Source organism: Podarcis cretensis (assembly GCF_951804945.1).
Source record: "Podarcis cretensis genome assembly, chromosome: 8".
NCBI classification, from domain to species: domain Eukaryota; kingdom Metazoa; phylum Chordata; class Lepidosauria; order Squamata; family Lacertidae; genus Podarcis; species Podarcis cretensis.
In genome coordinates this window covers 78,142,438-78,159,678 of record NC_137177.1, presented here as the reverse complement: position 1 = coordinate 78,159,678, position 17,241 = coordinate 78,142,438, and the positions used below count along the sequence as shown (strand labels likewise).

Sequence of the window (17,241 nt, the reverse complement as noted above, 5' to 3'; positions counted from 1 at the left end):
TCCATTGCTTTTATGGGTCTACTCTGTAGTGGCTCCCCAAGGTTTGCCTGGCACCTTCATTATAGATTTTTAGGCACCGAGCCAAAAGCTCCCTCTTCAAACAGGCCTTCAGTGGATTAAAAATCTACAGCCTTTTAAATGTATCTGTGGGAAGGTGAGTTTATTGTTTTGCTATTTTGATTTACTTATTTACTGGTTTTTAATCCTGCCTGAGATCTTACAACAAAGGGTGGTATATAAATCTAATCAAACAACAACAACATTACTGGTTTCTGCAGCCACAGCAGGCACCGTGATTCTCCAGTGGCTTAGCTTTACTCTTGAACAGATGCCAACAAGTGATGTGAATGTGTTGTTTGGCCTTTGGGATGTAGAACCAACAATTAGAAGGCCTTTAGACCAGCAAGTCATAGGACGCTCCCTAACATGTCTTCCTGGTCGAGTGAGCACCAATCTTTCGCAGTTGCTTGACTAGGGAACCCAGCCAAAGGTAGATTTCTTTGTTTGAGAAGTCTGCCAGCTTCTGCCAAAGCAGTCATGTTTCATCCCTAGAAGAAACAGCACTTGCTTGGTAAGAAATCCTTCCTTCCATCCATCCTTCTGCTGGCTCAACTAGTGCTGTGCTGAGAATTCCTCCTGCCTTCCACCCATCCCTATCCCAAACAGTCTCCTTTTGTTCATTCTGCAAGCCCTTTTATAATGCTGTGATGTTTTTATTGATTTTATTATCTGTATTTTAACAGATTTTGTTTTAATTCTATTGCAGTTTAATTGCTTGTTAATGAAAATCCTTCATATGTCTTAGCTCTCCATATTTTACTTGTGTTTTGCATTTTTATCTGTAAGCCACCTTGGGGGTGGGGTGGGATATAAATCACCACTATGATCATATTAAGGCTCCCCCCGCCTCTCCCTCTTAGCTTCCTTTCAGCTGATCTGAAGCAGGATCCATTTCCATCCACCATGAAGCATCTGATGATCTTGTTATTTGTTCTGGCTGTCATCTGCAGTGTAAGGACTCAGGTAACCCCAGAGCCGGTGACTTTGAAAAAGAAGAAGCCAGTAAGTATGAAATAAAAAAACCATCCTTTCAGACCATTGGTTGGAGCATCCACCTTCCTTGAGAGGCACAATACTTTTTTAAAAAATATAATTTTATTTTTCATTTTCAGTTTTTACAAATATTTTGACAAGAAAAGCAGAACCTTTGTAGAATTTACCTTCTCCTTGATTTCTCTCCTCTCTTTTCTGCGTTTATTTATTTCATATCTTTTTATTACTGCATATCCAATTCAAATATATTTACAGATTCTCCCTTAACCGCCAATATTTTAATTTGTTTAGAATGTGTCTTCAAACAGGCAATAAATTTACCCCATTCTATTTTAAGAAGTCTCTCTTCTTGATTTCTTATTCTTCTAATGAGTTTTGCCATTTCTGCATATTTCCTTAATTTTAATTGCCAATCTTCCTTGAGAGGCACAATATTCTGGTGTGTAACTGGTTAAACAAAACTCCAAACACTGGACACTAAAGTGTTCTGAGGAGCTGTCAAAAGAGCTGTCTGTGTTTCACCTGAAGAATAAATTATTAAGAGGAGCAGCAGTAGCTGTTGGGTGGGGGGTCAGTCTAGATGATGTCCATGGGTCCCTTCTGGGCATGTGATTCTGTACACAGTGAAGCTTAGAATCTAGAAGAAGAAGCTGAAGCAGTCAAACCATCTTGAAATATGTGACTCACAGGCATTAAGTGGTATCTCTCCCTACTTAAAGGGTTGTCCTTTTGGTACTTACCGAAGATCAGCTGCTGAGGGAGAAGATATGAGTGGCATTTCAAAGGCTGAGAATGACAAGGAGCTCAAGTTCTGATGGGAGCATGGAGCAGGTTGGTTTGGACTGGTAGATTGTGTGGGATGGGGTACAAGAATAATTAGTGCATTGAATAATCTCCATGCATCTGTAAATCTGCCTTTGCCTCCCATGATTAAAATTGAGGCCAAAAATTGTTCCTTGCAATCCTAAAGGGCAAGAGTGGATCTCATGGGGTTAAGTTATGGGGGGGGGGGATTTTGATGGAATGCTAGGGGGCAATTTGTGGTGGTAAAAGCATTGAGACAATGGATCCAATTCCATAAGGATGGATGTTTGGGGATGAGAGGTCTGCACATAGTCTGGTTGACCAGCTGTGAATGAGGGTATCATGCTACAGATTTCTGTCATGGGAGGGCATTAGACTAAAAGTCCCACCCAGATCTCAAATTCTGTGATTGCTGCCTGCTTGGTAGAGAAAGTTTCACCTGATCTCTGGGAGGTATGCCTCCCCTCCCCTCTTCTTTCTCCTCACAGGTGAAGAGGCAACTCTGGTCATGGAAAACTGAAAAGGAGACTGGAATCAACCCATATGCTAAGCAGGTTCATCAAAATATGTCAAAGGCCTAATGCATGCCACCTCTGCTTCCTTATTCCTTTAACCCAGAACCCAGATTTCATGGGCACCCCAAACAACACCCCATTGCCTCAGAGAACCTGCCAGAACCATGAAATGGTAAATAAATCATGACCTTCAAACCTGCCGTTTGGTGTATTGAATTTAAACCTACAATATGTCTGTCCAGGAGTGCCAACAGGCCTTTCTGGTCCCACAGACTCTCCTTAACATTGATTGCCTACTTCAGGTCCCCACAAAAGAGTTCTAGAACAGGCAACTTGAAACTTACGTTGCAAAATGGGCAGAATGGGTGTGGGCATCAGGTGGGTTGGAAACTTTTGCAATCCCAACTACCATTGAACCCAACATGTTTTGACTACCTCCCATTTTGACTTTAGGCACCGTCACTGGAACTTAACCCCACCATAAGCTGAGAGTCACCTGTACCTACAAATGAGGCACGTCATCTGCTAAGGAGGTCTCATTCCAAACAGCAATGCAATTTAACAGACGGACCATAACACAGGTAGAATCAATAGCCAGGACAAGCTTGGCAAGATGGGGATGATATGGGGCGTCTGTTACAGCAAGTGTTTTGCAGCTTCATTGGGCCAGGAATGGTTTTGTTCCCTGCCTTGTGGTGCTTGAATGAGCTGGACATTGTCTCCACTTTGCTGCACACAGGGAAATCCAACAGAACTGAGAACACATTGTCTTCTTCCTTGTCACCAAACAGAGGAGCAGAGGCTGTATTGATAGATGCCACATGGACTGCAGGTGGGGGAGGACCTTGGGGTGAAGGAAGACTCCAGTCCTGGATCCTATCCATTGTCCCTCTGTCCATGAAGAGAGCTGCTCAACAGCTCCAGGCCACTACATGGACTCTCCTTGGTGCCTGCCAATCACAAGTTGAGAGGGGTCTCCTCCAGGTGATGCATTTAATTGAAGCTTCCTCCCAATTTCCTTCCACAAAGCTCTGAACTTAAATGTCAAAAATCCCTGGTAGAGGACAAGGATCCTGAGATCACGTTAAGGGTAGCTAAATTCTGTGCTATTGCCAGAAAACTTAGGAAATAAGCTGTGCTATCATAATAATTAAGGTTTTAAATGATAATTTTATGTTATATGTTAGTGACTAAGTTTTAATTTATATATTTTTAAACTGTTGCTATATTTGTATTGTCCCTGTTATACCTAATTGCAAATTCAAAGGTATCCCAATTGTGTTTTATGACTTCCTTGATATGGTATGTGGGCTGGAACTGGTCTGTGACTGAAATAATAAAATTCATTCATTCATTCATTCATTCAATAATAATAATAATAATTTATTTATACCCCGCCCATCTGGCTGAGTTTCCCCAGCGACTCTGGGCGGCTCCCAATCAAGTATTAAAAACAATACAGCGTTAAATATTAAAAACATCCCTGAACAGGGCTGCCTTCAGCTCACACAGAGGTCAGAGGATATCTGGCATTTATTACGCATCCCTATTGGGGATGCTGTGTGGACAGTGCATGACAATTAGCATACACCCCACATTCCTTCCTGATTTTTTTGCAAGGTATTTCTACACCTTCCATTTCATTAATTTGTCCATGCCACACTTTGCAGGGCATTTTCACGTTGCAGTTCTAGCCACAAAAAGTGCATTTCTTTTCTAAAAATTGTGTGTTTGTGTGTGTGTGTGTGTTTGTGTTTGTGTGCCAGGGCAAGGGCAAGGGCAAGGGCAAGGGTGGCGACCCTCCATCCCCAATAAAGCCCACTCAGACTCCCCATTTGGTCGGTGACACCATTCTGGGCTAGCCACACCTTTTAGCAAATGCAAAGGTGGCTGGGAGAGGCCAAAGAGAGTGTCTAAAGCACTGGCAATCAGCTGATCGGTGGCCCTATGGAAGCCATGAGCTTCAACATGCAGAAAACCAGGAAGTGTCTCTTGATGTTCAGCTGAGCTCTCCCCTCCTCTAGCTTCATTCCATAAGATCTAGCCCTGCTGTCTCTAGACAGAGCAAAAGAGAACAAACCTCCCCCCTCTTCTCTTTGTTGGGTCCTTGTGTTTTTGAAGCATGCAATCACCGCTCCCTCTTCATCTTCTCTTCTCCAGGGGGAAACGTGCCCAGTTGCTCCAGGTTTTCTAAACCACTAACCATGTCATTATTTCCATACCTCTGACAGTCTCAAATAACACTTCAAGCTGACAAACACAACAACAACAACAGCAGCAGCAGCAACAGCAACAACAACTCTATAGTATCTTTATTAACCTCTGAGTCACTCTGGATTTCCCTTCAGATAAGGAAAAACACCACCTAAATTGTAGAATAACATGCAACTATAGCAAAGAGGGGACCCAGTTCCTTAGCATAATGAGCATGGATTATTATTAATATTAATATTATTCCATATGAAAATGAAACACAAAAGTAATATTGATTAAAGTATAAATATAAATTAACCTGCCTCCCTCCATAACCTATATTTCAGGATTCAGAATACATTTCTTTAAAGCACAATAAATTCTACAAGTAGGATTAATAATCTTCTATTTAACATTACATTCAATCTCCTGTAATTTATAAGACTAACTTTTCCTTGACAGCATTCATTGTTTTCTATAACATATAATCAAAACAAATGTCCCCATTAATTAGATCCACCAAATGTTATCTTAATTCGTCTAACTCTTTTGGGTCCTCTTTTTTCTCCTTAAAATACCAAAGTACTGTATGTTATATACATAGTTGGAACTGCTTTACCAGATTCCTGGCTATTTATAAAATCAATACACAAATACCAGTCCACCCCAAACTTGTCTCTTGTTCTTATTACTATGACGTCTATAATTTTAGCTCATTGCCTACTCTTCATTCTGAGGTCCCAGGGTATGTTGCAACAATTGAAAATGCAGTTGTAAAACTTACAGTTACAAATAGACTTGGTCCTGAATGTGGTATAATCAGCCTCATATAACCCACAACCTTAACTCTAATTAGTGCATGAAGGGGTTAAGACCATAGAGTAAGCTATCTGTTAGGTCACTCCCCATCACAATGGGAGGAAGTGTTATCAAACCCTTTGTTCCCCCATTCCACCAGGTGAACTCTACCAGTAAGGATGTCTAACCTGGCTGCTCTAAGCTTAGACCACATAGCTTAAGCAAGCCATCTTTGTGTTTCTATACAAATACAAATAATTTGGAAACTCTCACCACTTTGGAACATAAATCTTTACTGCCTGTGTTTTCTTGCTGCAGTATGGAAAAACATGTGAATCTGACTTTTGAAGAGTTTGCAAGTAAACATTTTTTAACTTTGGAAAGAACTTGGTAGGGGGTATTTTAAAGGTATAACAGTCTATATTTTCATGCTTGACTTTGCTGCATATTTTGTGATTTTAAATCTCTGCTGGGATTCTCTCACCAAAGACCTGGATCTAGGCATCCAAGGAATGCTCCCTTTTATTATTTTAACCAGAATCTTTTTTAAAAAAACAAAACAACAGCAGCAGCAACAATAACATTGAAAACGTACATCACAGGTGTCAAAGACCAAGGTAAAGAGGTACGGCTTCACTGCAAACTGTATAATGAGCTTGCCCTCTGTGGGGAGGGAGTTCCACATCTTAGGGGCTGCCACAGAGAAGGCCCTTTCCCAGGCCACCACCCCACGAACCTCTGAGGGTGGTGGAACTACCGATACCAAGAGGGCCCCACTGCACCTGAGAGTTTCTGTAGGAAAGGAGGCAGTATTTCAGTTATTTGGGGCCTGAGCACCTTGAATTGAGCCTGGAAATGAACCACCAAACCAATGCAGCTGTTTTCAGATGGGAGTTATATGTGATTTAAACAGAACTCCAGCCTGTAATCTGGACACTGCATTTGGGGACCAATTGAAGTTTCTGAGTTGGAGGTGGGTTAAGTTCCTTCACTCCACACCTGCTGTGACCCTAATAATTATTGAGGACACCCTCAACCCAGCCTCTGGCTAATGCTCCCGTCCTTATTATTTTTAAACCTGTATGTCAAATGCGAAAAAATGCATTGAACTTGCTCATCTCGTCAACAAGAGTTTTCTTCCTCTCTTCTGTGGGGGGGAGTGAAGCAGCTCTCTCCAAGGTGCTGAAACTCTGTAATTTCAAAGACTGCTATCGCATTGCCTTTGGGGCGTCTTAACTGTGGGAGTCTCTTATCTTGACACTGCTGTGGAATGGAACAGGAGGCAATATGCGACAAAACAGCACAAATCCGACTCTAGACCAGGGCTGGCTAGATTGACATCTGGTACAAAATCACAACACATCACAAAATCAGCATCACGTTAAGCAGAAAGTTTTACCTCCAGTCTACTCAGTGCTTCAACATTGTTTCACTGTGTGTTTTAAAGGATGGGTGTTTGCATTTTCACATTTGTTCAACGAATTGTTAGAATTCATAAATGGCTCAGAAGCCTGCTTTGACATCAACTGATATATACATTCATAATTTTATTGATTTATTTCATCTACCAAAATCTATATACTGCTTGGTTGTAAAAAAAATAAACAAGCCTCTAGGCAATTTGCAACAATATGAAATAAAACATTAAAGTTATTGATTAAAACAGGTATTAATAATATCTAAAAGTTTATTAAAATTGACAGTGGCTAAAAACAATAACAAAGCAGCAACAAAGGCAACAATAACCCACCATGTATCCTTTACATGTCTGGATAGGCTTGCCTTAAAACAATGCTTTAGGTGCTGAATAAAACACTGTGAAGGAACCTGCCAGGTATCAAAAGGCAGGGAGTTCCAAAGTGCAAGTGCTAAAAGATTGGTTTCTTACAACTGAGGAAAAAATATTATGTGCCACCTGTAACAGTAATAATTTTGGGTTTTGTCCAACTAAGTCTAACGCTGTGGCCCATTTAAATTAATGGACATAAGTTAGCCACGGTCCATAAACTTCAGTGTGCTTACTCTGAGTAAGATCAAAATTAAATACAGCCCCTTGTTAGGAATGATTCCCAAAGCCTTCATTCCTCATGGGTAGCATTTTTTAATATGCACTGAGCAATCCAATTCCCCCCCCCCGCGTTGTCTTTTCAAAGGCTTACAGAGCTTAGCTGGGAGGCAAATTTGCAGTTGGTCACCCAGAGTTCCCCTTTGCTGACTCAAACAATAAGCTTGAAGGTAAGCCTTGCAGTTAATTAAATATGCTAATTAACCAGCAGCCCTTCATCGCGTCCGTTATTACGGGGAAAGGCGGGGTTCTCCAGAATCGCACAGCATAGCTATGCAGTTGTGAACGAGCGAACTTCCTGGTGTGTTGATGTCTCAGGAAGTGGCATGTGAGAAGGATCCCCCATAGCACACAGGGCGTGGCAGAGCTCCACACGACACATTCAGCCAAGCCAGAGGAAGGACTGAATGCTATGGCAGTGAGAGCCCATCTCCATGCGTTAGCTCAAGGCTATAAAAGACAGCAAATATACATAGGGTGATATATACTTCCCTTAAAAGAATCGAACCTGTAGAAAAATGCTTTGTATCCTTTTCATATAGCAGGCCCAATATTGATAATAATAATAATTTATTTATACCCCGCCCATCTGGCTGGGCTTCCCCAGCCACTCTGGGCAGCTTCCAACAAAATATTAAAATATTGTAATACATCAAACATTAAAAGCTTTCCTAAACAGGGCTGCCTTCAGATGTCTTCTAAAAGTCTGGTAGTTGTTGTTCTCTTTGAGATCTGGTGGGAGGGCATTCCACAGGGAGGGCGCCACTACCGAGAAGGCCCTCTGTCTGGTTCCCTGTAACTTGGCTTCTCACAGTGAGGGAACTGCCAGAAGGCCCTCGGCGCTGCACCTCAGTGTCTGGGCAGAATGATGGAGGTGGAGACGCTCCATCATCATCATCATCATCATCATCATCATCATCATATTTATTTGGTTTTTCAAATTAAAATTTTACAGAGATATATCAAACATAAATCATAAAAAACAAGATTCCAAGGAATCTCCTGGGCTTCCATCCACCCCTTTGTGGGTCCTGTTTTTTATCATTTCCTTCTGCATTTTTATGATAGTCCAAAATCTTTTCCATCTCCATTGTATCCAGAATTCACGCTTAAACTACAAGTGATATTCCAATCCTACTAACGGTTTTAATTCTTTACAATGGTCTTTAAGATAAGTTATAAATTTTCCCCATTCCCTATTAAAATTTTGGTCTTCTTGATTTCTGATTCTTTCCATCATTTTAGTCATTTCAGTATAGTCCATCAGCTTCATCTTACATTCTTCTCTGGTGGGGACTTTGTCTTCTTTGCATCTCTGGGCCAATAACATTCATGATCACATACATAAATAGTCTTTTCTGCTCCCTTGGGATTCGGCACCAGGCCCAGTATTGTCTACACTGACTGGCAGCAGCTCGCCCATGTTTCTTTCACAGCACTACCTGGCTGCACACTTTTAGCCTACCACAGGGATAAGGCACCAGCAGTCTCCAGCCAGCGCCATATAGGTGACAGTGACTGGTAGCAGCAATCCAGGGAATCAAACTGGGGTGCTGAAATGCTGAGAATTGAACAGGAGACGTTCTGTATGCAAGGCAGGTGGTCTACCACTGAGCTCTGGCTCTTCCTTGAAGAGCCTTATACTGAATCAGTGAGTCTGCTGGCAGTAGGAGTACAATATGGGCATGTCTTTAAGTTAACATCTTACATTAAAAACCTGACAGTACCAAACTATTGAAGGCTTTTCACCAAAGCCAGACTAAAAGTCTTTCCTTCTGCAGTGTTGGATGGCAGGTTGAGAGGAGTTCCCTACCAGGACAGACTTTGCTTGTGTGCTCAAGACATCAATTCCATAAAACATATTTTGTTGCACTGTGCAAAATATGAGCAAGCCAGGGCTGAACTGATACTACCCTTGCTGGTACCTTTCCCAGGAAAATCAGAGGCTCACTATGTCAGGTTCCTGTTGGAAGACCGGACAAATGCTAGAACATTAGCAGTGGCAAAGTTTTTATCGATGGTTGCAAGAACCAATGATCCCTATATTCTGAACAAAATGCTTGTTTAACCTGGAGGTAGGCTGTATGAATTGTGTACTGCTTTGCAACAATTTGTTGGGTCTTTGGACCGTAATAATGATTGTTGTTGTTGTTGAATCAGACCATTGGTCCATCTAGGTCAGTTTTGTCTACCCTGGTTGGTGGCAGCTATCCAGGATTTCTGATCCTTATCCCAGCCTTACCTGGCAAAGGCAGAGATTGAACCCAGGGCGTTTTACAAGCAAAGCAGTGGTTTTGCCACTGGGCACAGTCCTTTCTCTGAATAAAGGAGGCTGCCTTCCCCTACCTACCTGAGTCCACCATTGGGTTTGCTGGAAATGCAGGTTGCCATGAAGGCTGCAGAGTGCGTACCACCAGCGAGGCGGTTTATAGAAGGAAAGGCAGGACATTTTGAAAGTAAGGCAAGTGCAACAAAAACTTTGCACCCACCCATAATAATTTCGCCAACATTTTCTTTCCCCTTTGATGGTTTCGGAATGCAACATATTTTAACAGCAGTTGCTGGGCAGAGGTAGGGTTGCCACATTTCAAAAAGTAAAAAGCAGGGCACTCCTGGTTTTAGACAAACCCCAAAGTCGTTGAGCCAAAAAAAAAGGTGCTTCTTTTTTTAAAAAAAAAAAAGTTTTCCACAATTATAACATAGAAGAAAAAAAGCACACAAAAGAAAACATTGTTGTTGTTTAGTCGTTTAGTCGTGTCCGACTCTTCGTGACCCCATGGACCAGAGCACGCCAGGCACTTCTGTCTTCCACTGCCTCCCGCAGTTTGGTCAAACTCATGCTGGTAACCTCGAAAACACTATCCAACCATCTCGTCCTCTGTCGCCCCCTTCTCCTTGTGCCCTCCATCTTTCCCAACATCAGGGTCTTTTCCAGGGAGCCTTCTCTTCTCATGAGGTGGCCAAAGTATTGGAGCCTCAGCTTCATGATCTGTCCTTCCAGTGAGCACTCAGGGCTGATTTCCTTCAAAATGGATAGGTTTGATCTTCTTGCAGTCCATGGGACTCTCAAGAGTCTCCTCCAGCACCATAATTCAAAAGCATCCATTCTTCGGCGATCAGCCTTCTTTATGGTCCAGCTCTCACTTCCTTACATCACTACTGGGAAAACCATGGCTTTAACTATACGGACCTTTGTTGGCAAGGTGATGTCTCTGCTTTTTAAGCAGAGAAAACATACTATGACACTAAAACAAGAAAAAAAAAATTAAACACATATTACTTGTACAACCCAATTTATCTTTCATTGTTAACTGATTTCCTCGGATCCCTCCTATCTGAATTTCATTGTATCCCCTTATGACAGCTCTTCAATACCAGTTTTCTTTTTTCTTTTTTACTTGCCTAAGATCAAGGACAAAGTGTTGCCTTTCAGAAATTATGTCTTTGAAATCCCTATGCAGAGGGTTGCAGAAGAAGAATGCCGCGAGAAGTCTTTGGCACAGCACTGTACTCCATCAATCCTCCTCTTTTGTACCTGTCATCCAGTAGCCACTAGCCTCCATGAGCTCTCAGTGGTAAGCAGAAGGCTCGTGCCACCAGCTCTTTTTTTTTTTAATAATAATATTTATTCGGAGTTTAAAAGTTACAAAAAGAAAAAAGAACAATACAAAATACATAAAAAAGAATACAACAGCAATAGAAAACAAATAATAAATAATAAAAATGCATTCGCTTAAAAAAGAAAAAGAGCAGATTAAACCTTTACATAACTTTCTTCCTTTACTTATTTCCTTGACCTCCTCACACCTCCCAATTTTGTATTCTAGTTCAAATCGTTATTTCAGCAAATCCTTCCAACCTTATTTTCATTTAAGTAATTTAATTTAATATATTATAGTTTAACATCCTCTCTTTTGTCAATTTCATCAACTCATTTTTACTTAGTCCTTTATATCATTTCTACCAAAACCACCTAATTTTCTTTTTCCAGCATCTTTCTAACAGTCCTTAATTTTACAATATTTTTGAAAATATACTTTAAATTTTTTCCAATCTTCTTCCACCGACTCTTCTCCTTGGTCCCAGATTCTGCCAGTCATCTCAGCCAATTCCATATAGTCCATCACTTTCGTCTGCCATTCTTCTCGGGTGGGTAACTCTTGTGTCTTCCAATACTTTGCAAGCCACCAGCTCTTCTGAAAGACCACCTCCATCAGGCTCCTCTTGCTGCTCAGCTGGTTTCCATCTCAGTTGTTCATTACAAGAACTGCTATTTTACTTTAAGAATTGGTGTTTGAGTCTGATTTTTTCCCCTCCCTGTCTCTCTTTCCTTTCATGCTGTGCCCTTTAGATAGTAAGACTGCAGAGAATTGTTTTGCTCAGTTGCAGGTAGGCTGGTCTGGGAGTCTTTTTGGCTGAAGACTCCAATTTAAGTGCTCTAAACAAATACCTTGTTAAGTGAAGGATCCTTCAGAAGTACAACTGGCTCCCCCTTCAGACTTTGCTGGTTGGGACACAGCCAGATGAGCAGGCACAATGTCAGGAGTGGTGCCCCACTCACTGCAAGCAGATTAAGGTTTTGCACATGGAATAACTCTCAGAAGGCACTGCAATATTGTGTGTGTGTATCAGGGAAAAGAAACTCAATTTAACATCCTACTGGGATGTCTTAGGTAACTTCCTCTCATTTCCAGGGCCTCCAGTTATTGAGTATTTAATATTTACATTGCAATCACGAAGAGGACAATATTCTTTAAAACCTCTATTTATATGCAAGTGCAATTAGCTTTCATACGCTCTTTTTTAATAAAAATAATAAGAATAACTTCAGCAGCCCTGCCTTGGATATCCTTTGCTTCATTTCACATACTTAATATTCACAACAGGAAGCACAGTAGTAGTTTTAAAAATTAAAAAACAACAACAGGTGCCATCGTGGTGCAGATGAAGAGGGGAGCAGAGGCCAGTGGGGTGTTTGTGGATGCAGAAAAACAAACCTAGGCATTGCTCTCAAAAGATTTCCAGCCTAAGGGGCAGATTACAGAGCCTCTGTTGCACATTAAAGAGAGATGTTTTGAATTATGTATGGGCTTAAAGCAGTCTTCCCCAACCAACCTCCCTTCCTGGCCATTGCGACAGTATCTTGAGGGCCCCAGGGTGCTCCAGCCTTGCTCAATCCAGATCAGCCTTCAGTGCCTGCCAGATCTTTTGGACTACTGCCTCTATCCGCCCAAGCCAGCACAAGCATCCAGAGGGTGCCTGGATGCCTCAGGCTGATGCAAAAGAATGAAATATGTAAGGTTTCATTGGTAGCTCAATAAAGAAGAGGCTAGCTGCTGGATAAGGCCAGTTGCCCATCTAGTCCAACATCCTATTCTCACTGTGGCCAACCAGATACCTGTAGGAAGCTCACAAGCAGGACCTGGGTGCAACAAGAACTCTCCCTGCCTGCAGCTCCCAGCAACTGAAATTCAGAAGCAAATTGCCTTCAACAGTAGAGGTAAAGGTAAAGGTAAAGGTAAGGGGACCCCTGACCATTAGGTCCAGTCGTGGCTGACTCTGGGGTTGCAGCACTCATCTCACTTTATTGGCCGAGGGAGCCGGCGTACAGTTTCCAGGTCATGTGGCCAGCATGACTAAGCCGCTTCTGGCGAACCAGAGAACTGCACAGAAACGCAGTTTACCTTCCTGCCAGAGCAGTACCTATTTATCTACTTGCACTTTGATGTGCTTTCGAACTGCTAGGTTGGCAGGAGCAGGGACTGAGCAATGGGAGCTCACCCCATCACGGGGATTCGAACCGCCGACCTTCTAATCGGCAAGCCCTAGGCTCTGTGGTTTAACCCACAGTGCCACCTGCATCCCTAACAGTAGAGGTAGAACACAGCTATTGCAGCTAGTAGCCATCAATAGCCCTCCTCTCCTCCATGAATTTGTCTCATCCTCTTTCAAAACATCCAAGTTGGAGGCCATCACTATATCTTGTGGGAGTGAATGTCATCATTCAACAAAGCTTTTTTAATTACTCCTGGATTAAAACCCAGAAGCAGGCTTTCAAAGGACACAGCACAACAAAAGAAAACAACAGCAATCAGCCTAACAGAGAAGAGTGGAAGGAAGTTTGCAATGTCTGGGGCAACATACTGCAGTGGCAGTCAGAGGTATAAATATACTGAGCTAAGAGTGTATCTGCTGATGAGAAGAGTGCTAACCTTCAAAGGGGGGAGTGGTTCTGAACAGAAGAGCCACACTGCATTCTCCAAAAGCACTTGGGAACACATGGCAGTTTAGACATGGATCTGCACAGAAGGGTATCTCTGTCCCAAGAGGAAAAGCACATGTGTTCTGTTGCAGTTAGATATCACAATCAGGCAGCCCACTGGAGAATGTTATTATCAGATCCTGGGGTGAAGAAGAGGTCCCTGGGTAGACAGGCAGCAACACCAACGGGGCAGCAAGCAAAGCAGTATCCAGGGCCCATCCAAGATCAAAGTCCAAGTAAGCAGAGTCCAGGTTAGTGTCAAAGTCAGAGCAGTCCATGGTTGGGTTGTGCACAGAAGTGATACAGAGACTTTGTTCCAACAACTCTTCTATTTCTACCCTGGGGTTTTTGATGTGGAGCTACTAAAGCCACACCCCAACTCCTGTCAACTCCCTTCTCTCCAGAGGTCTCCTTAAGAGGAAGGCCCTACTCCCAATGAGTCCTTACCTGTAGTTGGGCATTCCTCTGGCTAGGCTGAGTTCCCATCCACCCTTCCCTTGGGCTTGGGACCAATTCTGCTTTGATGAATGAATGAATGAAACCTTATTTGCATCAGCCATAGGCCATAGCAACAAAAGAACATTGCAATATACACAGAACAGAAATAAAAAGTTGATTATATAAAACACAGTTTAGGGTCCTGAATCAGCAGTCAAATGGTGGGTCTTATTCTGATTGCCCCAGCTAAAAACCTTGCAACCTTTGCTGCCACCTGCTCATCTTGATCTGCCAAGAGAAAGGACACTGTGGCAGTGGTTGGGCGACCCGGAATGGACAATAAAAGAGGGGTGATAATCTCATTCCTCAAGTCTTTATAAAGAGTGCAAGCCAGAAGGGCATGCGCCACCAATTCGGTACTGCCATCTCCACAGGGACAAAAGAGTTTTTCATGTGGAATCTGTTGGAATCATCCCTCAAGAATAATACATTCAATCTTGCGAGAGTAAAAGCGCGTCTTGTTACGATATGGATGCAATGCAGCTGCAAACTGCTAGCTTGAGAGGTAAACATGATGGGAATGTTGGGACTGCCGTGGGAATCAGAGGGGCAGTCTATTCACAGAGCGAAGCACCGGAATTAGCTCAGAGTGTAATATGAGCTCTTCCGTTTATTCCTATCCAGGAAGTGTTTTCTCTCTTGGCTGCTGGAGTTTGAAGAGAGCAGTCATGTTTTTGTAATGCTGCAAAGACAGAAATAAAGGCATGTAAATACGTTTCTGTCTATCTCTTTCCCCTGCCCGGGGGGGCAGAAAAGAGGGGTGTGTTCTTCTCACGTTTGAGAAGAATCGCCGATCGAGACCTTGCCTGCGTCTGCTGGGGAATGCAGCCAGGGAGGTCATCAGGGAATCAAGCCGGGTGCCTACGATTGTTGCCAGTTCCTCTGATAAAAGGCTTGATATTTCCAACACGTCTATATTTTGGAATTGCTAGGTTATGCAGATAGGATGCCAGAGAATCAAAATGGGAAGGTGGATTTATGGCATGTCTTTCTCCGATGTCATTACAGATAAGGAGTGAGCGGTACATAGCAAATAAGCAAAGGGGAATTGGCTGCTGAGCTGCACCCACTATTGTGAGGCCTGAGGAGGTGATGATGATGATGCCTCTCCAGCTGCTGTTATTGGCTGTGGATGCCCTGTGATGTCACATAAGCACATGGCAGCTCAGTGGATATACAAAAGCGGCCCAAGGGGAAAGCCCAAGGCAAAGCTTAAAAAGGACACAGTGGACAACAGTTGTGTTATTCAGTACTTGGTGATCTCTTTCCGCATGGAGGTGAAGTGTCAAATGGAAGGAGGCCATCATCCATCAATGAGATGCCATGGAGCAACGAGAAGGCAAGTGTACCTGCTGAGCAGGACCGCGGCTTGAAAGCAGCAGATATCCATGGTTGGAAGCTGGTGATGGACCTGGCAGAAGCTGGTGATTAGCATGTGGAAGCCCGGGATGCCGCAGGGCTGAAGGAGGCTGAAGTTTGTGCACGTAAGCTGGTTGAAATTCACCTTCAGAAGGCCACTGACAAAAGCTGTGTGGATATTTGTGGGCTAATTTTGCTGAGCTTTTAGATGCGCGTTGTTTTATGTTGCTTTGACACTGCTTCGATGTCTGAGGCTGAACTCACCCTGGGTGCAGTTGGCCCCTACTTAGCCTCGTTGCAGGATCCCAGCTTCTCACTTGCAGATGGAGCCTGAACCAAGGTAAGGCCAGAGCCTCCTGGACGCCCACTCCCCAGCTGAGACCTGGCAGGAAGCAACAGCTAGTTCTGCATGTGGTTGCACAAGGAAGGCTATGATCCATCGCAGGCTTACCTGGGAGCAACCCTCAATGAGCACAAGGGGATTTACTTTGGACCAGTCTTGCTCTGTACTAACCTGTATGTGTAACCTAGATGGGCTATTGGTCTGATCCAGCAGCCAGACTTATTATGTTCTTACATAGAAAAGAAGGTAGGACTTTCTCATAATACTGTGGAGGAACCATCCAAAGAAGCTGAATGTTGGAAGGTTCAGGGCAGGAAAAAGTAAGTATTTCTTCACATGATGCATAGCTAAACTCTGGAACTCCCTCCCACAAGATGCAATGGAGACCACCATCTTGAATGGCTTTAAAAGAGTGTTGGGCAAATTAATGGAAGGTGAGACTATCAGCTAACCATGATGGCTATGTTCTGCTATCCCTCTAAGAGGCAGTATGCCTCTGCATGCCAGTGTCTGGGAATCACAGGTGGGCAGAGATCTCTCATGCTCAGCTCCTGCTTGCAAGCTTCCTACTACGGCATCTGGTTGGCTCCTGAGAGATCAGGATGCTGGACCAGAGAGGCTTTTGACCTGCTGCAGGTTCTTCTCATGAGTTTGATTGCTTCTCGCAACTCAGCAAGATATGCATACCCTCAAAGCGCCCCGGTTTTCCAGGGACTATCACGGACTTACAAAAGCCGTCCCAGCTTCGTATTTGATCCCGGAATGTCCCTATTTCTCCCCCCAGTGATGCCTCTGCTGAACTCGGGAGGAGGTGGTGATGACTGTGAGGGAGCACCCTGTTACCTCTCCATGGCCACTGCTGCCAGCCTCCTCCCTTGGGCAGCTTGTAGCAGCTGCTGGAGAAGTGAAGAGGATGAGGCTGAGGCCACTGAGGCCCAGCCCCATGTGAGGGCCAGCTCTGAGGAGCAGACAGAGGGCAGGGCCGTTCTGGGGAGGGAAGAAAGGGGGAGTGGAGCAGAGTGCAATGAGTCTTGATTTTTATTTATTTAAAAAAATGCTTTGTGCATCCACGTCTGATCTTGCCCTTTTCTAAAATTTATTTGTCGGTGTGTGTTTTCCTTTTTGTAAACCTACTGAAGAATACAATGAAATGAGGGTAAGGGGTTTTTCTCAGGATGGTGGAGGGTGTGTGTGCTGTGTCCCGTTAGTGTAGTAGCGGTGGCTCTTGCCCTTCTTCTGATAGAAAATGCTGTGGGGGGGGTGGACAAAGAAATGGGGGTTGAGGGGGGTCAGTTGGGGGCGAGTGAGAAATGTCCCTATTTTCATCTGAGCAGCGTTGGAGGGCATGGCT

At 43.4% G+C, this 17,241-nt stretch overlaps 1 long non-coding RNA gene across 1 annotated transcript; it reads left to right on the top strand.

Annotated features, from left to right (window-relative positions):
• The first annotated feature begins 271 nt into the window (after positions 1 to 271).
• On the top strand, positions 272 to 2,539 carry LOC307221892. The gene is made up of 4 exons (XR_013841585.1): positions 272 to 571; positions 921 to 1,062; positions 1,773 to 1,884; positions 2,346 to 2,539. It is a non-coding gene; the product is annotated as an uncharacterized lncRNA (long non-coding RNA).
• The last annotated feature ends 14,702 nt before the right edge of the window (positions 2,540 to 17,241 follow it).